The sequence below is a fragment of the Ochotona princeps genome, chromosome 10, assembly GCF_030435755.1.
Source record: "Ochotona princeps isolate mOchPri1 chromosome 10, mOchPri1.hap1, whole genome shotgun sequence".
NCBI classification, from domain to species: domain Eukaryota; kingdom Metazoa; phylum Chordata; class Mammalia; order Lagomorpha; family Ochotonidae; genus Ochotona; species Ochotona princeps.
This window is the reverse complement of record NC_080841.1, coordinates 17,644,654-17,651,676: the sequence shown is the minus strand read 5'-3', so window position 1 is coordinate 17,651,676 and position 7,023 is coordinate 17,644,654.

The window sequence follows — 7,023 nt, the reverse complement described above, 5'->3', positions numbered from 1 at the left end:
TTTATCCTGTTGAGGTATCCCAATCTCCTGCCCCCCCATATGACCATTCCAGCTCACTCTAGCCAGCATCCCAAGTTGGCTAACACCTTCGTGACTAGTAGACCCCCACCATAACCTATCAAGCTGATCTACTGTTTCCCCCTGTTCCTCGCAATTCACAGTTCTTTCCTTCCTTTCCCACATAGCTTCAGTTCTCTAGGCTTCATTTTAAACACATTCATTTTACCACACTCTCTGGGGGACAGCTAATCCAGGGTAGCCCCGTGCATCTGCCCTTTCTGAGACCATGTCTGCTGGACCACTGAAGAGAAGCAGGGGACCAGACCTCAGGACCGGTGTACATGCATGTACACCTGCCTCAGTGGAGCCCCACACAAATCGGCTACTTTGGCTACATGTCTGTAGTCACTCCCTTCTCTTCCCCCTCTTCAAACATATGCTCCACGTTTCTTCATTCTTGTAATGACCAGGCTTTGTATGTCACTGAAGCAATCTGAAGAAAACTTCCAGGAGTAGCAGTCATGGTAGTAGTGCCATTATATGCAATCTTCTCGCCTGTGAGCCACAAAGATCTTGTCCATTCTACTTCCTGAGGTCACCTCTCTCCACATGTGCACTACCTGGCTGGTCCTCTTGCTGGCACATACTAATTGGTTGGTTCCTTACTGCCATCCTACAGGAGCGACTCTGTTCTGAGGGTACTTCCAAGGGCCTATGGAACCTGGAATTAAAAATCTGGCCCAGCCAAACAGTGGCTGCTGAGGAATTCCAGGCTGGATCAGGCTCAGTCCCTGGGATCCTAGCCCCAGCCACTGCTCCAGGCAATGGGCAAATCCCGGGCTTGTCTAGGCTTGAGAGTTTTCTCCTTCCACAGCGATCACACTGTGGGTGAATCTCGGGTGGCTTTTGGCAGGCGTGGAACCCTGGCTCTGCCCACCACTGTCATCTTGTTGGAGGGAGCTCAGATGAAGTTGATCTGGAGGCATGGGTGACCGACCCTTCTAGCCATGTGGCGACTAATGCTGGGGGAATCTGGGTCGGGTGGCCCAGACATTGTTGGTGCCCAGGTGAAGCCCACTGGCTGCCTGGCAATGTGCTCTGGAATCTTGGGAGTGTGGGCTTACAAGGAGTCAGAGAGATGGCACAGGTGGGGATTAGCAAGAACCCTAGGGTTCAGGTCCAGGTGAGGAATGACTTCTCTGGAACCTCCACGGACAAGGCCACTCTACTTGAAAGGCTACCACATGGAACCCACCATCAGAAAAAGGAACAGATTCTGTGAGGCTGGGCCGTGAAGTAGATAAATATGTGAGTGAATCAGATCTGGGGGTAGAATCTGCAGGGGAATATATGGGCTCACCAATGTTAAACAACAATCTCTGTTGGCACTTGCAAGAACTGTGGCTGGGAATGGGCCTGGTTGGGGAGCTAAGGGGATGCTCTGGCTGGGTTGGAAATCCCACTGGTGAACATGAGTGCCAGAATTGGTGCATTGTCCTGGGCTGAACATGGCTACAATTTTCCTCTGCATGGGTGTGGTCTGAGTCTCTGGTTGGCAGAGGGAAGGTGGGTGGGCTAGACTCCAGCACCCACTGGCACTTGTGAGAGTCAGGGTAGGGCATAGAATGGGCTGGGGGAGGTCTCGGCTCCCACTGAATCATGTGAGAGCTGTGTCTGGGCTCAGACCAGGAGTGGATGGACTGCAACACCCAACAGTAAGAACGGCAAAGGGTATAGGCTGATTGGGCAAGGACACCGGTTCTGTCAGGGGAACAGGTGGACCAAGTCAACCTGGACCAGGGACTCACTGGTATGCTCAAAATCTGCCACTTGGAGTAGATTGGATAGAGGAGTTTGGTTAACCCCTTTGTCAGGTTGCAGTCCCTGCAAGAACCAAGGCAAGGAGCAGCCCCCAGACAGACCAGGTTATAGTACCTGCTGGCATACATGTGGGTCAGATCGGGATGGGCCAGGTCAGGCCAGTTCATAACACTCCCTGACAGATCTGAGAACCAGCATGAGGTGTGGGAGTGGCTGAGTTGGGCCTCATCACCAGCCAGCTCACACTTGAGCAGGGACTGGGGGCTGTCTGGGAAGGGCTAGACTGTAGCACCAACCAGCACAAGCTGAAACTGAGTGCAGGATTGATTGAGCTAGGCTGAAGTACCCACTGGTGGATGCTGAGGAAAGATGAGCCATGTCTGTCTGGAAGTGGTGGGTTTTGAGTCCATGAACCCCAGGCGTGGGAGTTCTGAAGGGCCCTGGGTCTACTGGCCCAGGTTCTAGAGATCACTTACATGATGGGTTCAGATCCATGAGCTCTAGGGATGAGGGGTCCGGCAGAGCCTGGGTCTCCTGGTCCAGATGCTAGAGCCTAACCACATAGTGGATATTGGGTCCATTAGACTCAGTGTTGAGGGGTCCAGCGCGGCCTTGGTCTCCTGGCCCAGATCCTTGGCCCCGCCTGTATGGTGGGTGTTGGATGCATGAGCCCCAGGGGTAGGAGGCCTGGGTCTCCTGGTCTAAGTCACTGAACCTGCTTATATGGTGAGGGCCAGGCCCATGAGCCCCAGGTGTAGGGAATCCGGCGGGTCCTGGGTTGCATGGCCTGGGGCCATGGGTCTGCCTGCATGGTGGTCACTGGATCGGTGAGCCCCAGGGGTGGGAGGTCTGGCTTGGCCCATGTCGCCTGGCTCAGGTCCATGAGCCCACATAGAAAAACTGGTCCTCCTCAATGTAGAGGATGGAGTGCTGGATGGCAGACCATGGTCCACATGGAGGACATGGTAGCTCATTGGGGCCTGCAGAGGACATCCGGTACCATAGCAGAGAATGGAGAACAGAACATATGGACAACTACCCCAGCCAAACGATACTGGCAAATATCTGGGTCTTTGGTCAATAGTGTCAGCCAATGGACGTTGTAAGGGATTCTTCATCCATAGACCAGTAAGATTGACAGCATTTCAAAACTATTGCATCCTTCAGAACATGTGCTATTGTGACCCTGGGTTAATATCAGGTGGCCCTTCCCTGTGCTTGGGTACTGGGATAGTTGGAATGCTGGGAATGGCCTATCCCCCTTTCTCCCCTCTACCCCCAGAAATGGGAAGAATAGATACAAAGCTTGAAAACAAATGATCTCACTTACTTCTCCCTAACCCTAGATCCTTCCCACCCTGTAAACATCATCTAAAATTTTTTTAAAAGACAAAAAAAAAAAGTTTACTTGGGCATGAAAGTGTTTGAAACTTGTGCATATGACAGGTCTTTTTTTTCTTTTTTTTTTTTAATTTTTTCTGTTTTTTATGTATAATTATTTTGCATTATGTGACAGTTTCATAGGCTCTGGGAATTCCCCAACCCCTCCCCATGCCCTTCCCCCATGGTGGATTCCTCCACCTTGTTGCAAATGACAGGTCTTTTTAGAAGTAATGAAAATGCATATTATGAGAAAAGAAACTGCATGGATTTCAAAATGTTCTCTGCAGCAAAACTAGCTTATCTTTTAATTCCTCTTTTCCGTGAAGTGCTTTCCTTTAGTTATTTACTTACCGCAGATGGATTGTTTGAAAATCAAAGAGACAAAGAGAGGGAGCACTCCCAATCCACTGGTTTCCGGTCCAGATGCCTGTGATGGCAGGGGCTGGGCTGAGGCTGCAGGCCGGAGATGGGATCCCAAGCCAGGTTCCCACATGGATCACAGGAATGCAGTTCCTGGAGTCGGGACTTCTACCTCTCCTGGCGTAAACTTGCAGGGTGCTGGAGTCAAGAGGCAGAGGTACCAAACCCCAGCACTCCAACCCAGGGTGCAGGCACCTTAACCGCTAGGCTAATGTCTGCCCCTCCACAAACTTTTTGAAGTCTTTTCATATGATCCCAACTTGGCAAGTGAAAATCATCTTACCATTAGATCAATAAGGCGCACTGTCTCAGTTGACACTGTGAATCACGTGGCTGAAGCTCGAGCTCTGGACTCGAAGCAGTATGATGACAGGATCTGCCATCTATGCTGGCACCCTGCTTCTAGGGACCATGTCCATGCCCTGCTTCCACCTCCAGGATTCCTGCAGTTCTCTCTTCTCCCTTTCCGTCAGGCCCCTTGGCCTATCACATGATACAGATACTTTAAATCAAACCTCCTTGATCCCACATTGCCTTCCGATAAGCATCCCATTTCTGTGCCCCAAACTTCCTGCGACATTTCTCCAACACTGTCCATGTTCCCCATACCATCTCTCTCCAATCTGCCTCCTGGCTGTCTCTGCTGAATCCTGTCTGCCATTCCACTGAAGCTTTTACCCGCACGGCTCTATTGAAAGGTCCTTGATGAAGGCCTGAAAACTTCCATGTTGTACGTGCTACAGTTGCATCTGAGTGCTCATCACGTTCTTGAACTTGGGTTCTTGGACACCAGTCCAAACTGGCTAGCCCCATCCATCCTCAAAATATAATTAAAATGATGTCCTCACGGCTCTTCCCACTCTACTCCAGACTGTCAGCAGGCAGAGGCCTGAGACCATTGCCAACATCTGTCTGCTCTGTTACTTAAAGGAGTCTTCACTTCTGTTTCTGCTCCTCCCTCCCTCCCCATAGCTCAATCCTCAAGCCTGTAGGAATTCTGAGAAGGAACGCAAGAAGGACAACTGTGTCTAACCAGTTCTGCCAACCTATGGGGGCATTCCCTGGTGACAAGGAAGGTCAAAGTCTGGACACCTGCTCAGAATGGAGAGGAAGAACTTTGACACTTTAGTAAAGGATTCTACCAAGAGGAAAACCAGTTACTGCTCTGATTGGTGTGGGAGGATTGAGACAGTAGCAGTGGCAATGGGAAGCAAAGAGTCACCACCAGCACCTGTTAATATTCAGTCAGATGGATGAGGAAAAAAAACACAGTAGAGGAAACACTCAAGGCAAGAGTGGAAAACAAGGCCTTTGCACACTGGGTATTAACCAAGGAAAACAGAGCTAGGGTGAACTGAGAGTTTGATACAGGTGGGGTGGCCCGTGTCCCAAATGCTTAGGAACAGTAACATTTCAGATTTGGCATGCACATTATGAGGTATCTAGAAGGTGCAATGTAAGTCTAAACATGAAATTTACTTATGCCTCCTACACAGCTTATTCATGTGCTCTAAGTAGGTAACTTACACAATCTTTGCAGTGTGCCTGCATTTTGACAGTGGCCTGGCACCCACGGGCTGGTGGGAGGCTTTTGCACTGGTGCTGTCACACTGGAGTTCAAACAGGCTTGGCTCTTAGAGCATGGCAGGGTTTAGATTTTAGACTTTAAGACTGGACTCAAATTTCCATGGCTAGTATGTATAATTTGCTACAACAAATAAGAACTAGTCTCAAAAAGAAAAAAAAAAGACAACATTTGCAATAAAAGGAAAATTCCATAGTTTGTCCTAAAGGAGTGGGGGAAAAAACAATCATAACCTCACAGGAAAAAAAAGACCCTGATGACAAATTCCAATTATTCCCAACATTTCCAGTTTATATTATTTTCTTCCATGTAACTATGAACTTTTTTCTAGGTAGGAACAAATCTCTATACTTTAAGTTCTATTTAAACACACTCACTTTATCATATTCACCTGGGTACACCTTCAATCCTGATTAAAACAAAGCATTCTGCCTTTTCTGAGACTGCCTGTGGGTAGAGGAGCAGGACTTGGTTGAAATTCACCTGCACCCATCCAATTAAAGAGAAATCAAGGCGAACTTCTTGGATTATATTGTCAGTTCACGATCTCCCAAGATCTAAAATGCTTGCTATTACAAACTTGCACCTATTTGATTCCTTTAACTAGAACAATGTGAGATAAATATCTGTAGTTAATCATTTTTATTTCCACACTGAACACACAGCACACGCTAGTCCCTTGCCTATTCTGATCATGCTGTACTATGTGGCTGTGCTGCCCCCACCCTCTCATCATCCTTCTCTCTTCAGTGCCTCCATCCCCACCAGCCATGCCTGGAACAAACTTGGTCTAAGCCCCTATTGTATTTAGAACAGGTGTGTAACCACAACATCTGGAACTCTACCACCTTTCTCTCCAGGAGCATCTAGTCTTGCCTTTCCTTAGATGAGCCATCAGTAACTCGAGGGGATTCCATGTTGCAGTTATCTTGGCAAGGCCAAGTCCTGGCATGTGGTAATCTGCACATGCCAGGCTCTCTGATACATCTGAGTAACTCAATCAGCAGCAGGTTGTTAGCAAAGAAGCAGGGCAGACCCTCACATACGTTTAATGCATGAATGAATAAAGCAGATGCATATTCCCCAAACTTTGAGGCCAGACTGAAGAATTTCACATTATCAGAAATTCTTAAGACACTGTTAGTCTTGTTAGTCACGATGAATGTAGTTATACAAAAAATATTCTTTTTGTTAAAAATACATATTGAAGTATTTATGCTAAAATTCCATGAAGCAGATGGAATTCACTTTCAAACACTTCAACAACAAAATGGATGAGGTGGTATAATTCAAGCTATGTGTGTATTCTAGTCTAGTCAGACACTTTAAAAACATGTAATCAGCAGGATGACACAAATATATTAAGAACCTAAAAATCAGAGTGACTGCCTCCAGGTAAATCAGTAGCAAATAACAGTAACACTTTAAATTAATGCCAGAGAAAGAAAAGTACAGGATAATTCAGAAGTAACCAGAAATGATTCACACTAGAATAACATAAGAACTGCATTTTAAACTACTTTATGGGAGGTGGGAAGGGGGTCTATTACTCAGAAACATTCACATTTCGAAAAATAAATTTCAAATACTACATGAGACCAAAAAATTGTGATCAATTATTTATTTCTATTTTAGGGAAAATAAATTTTTCTTTACATATATTCTTCAACTTTTCTTGATACATATGTATAATTAACACATGTACAGATATAATAAATAAAAAATAAATATTACAAAATAATACAATTTACAATAGGTCTATGAACACATTGCCTCAGAAATAGAATTTTCTTGTACTGTCATGTTTCTGGACA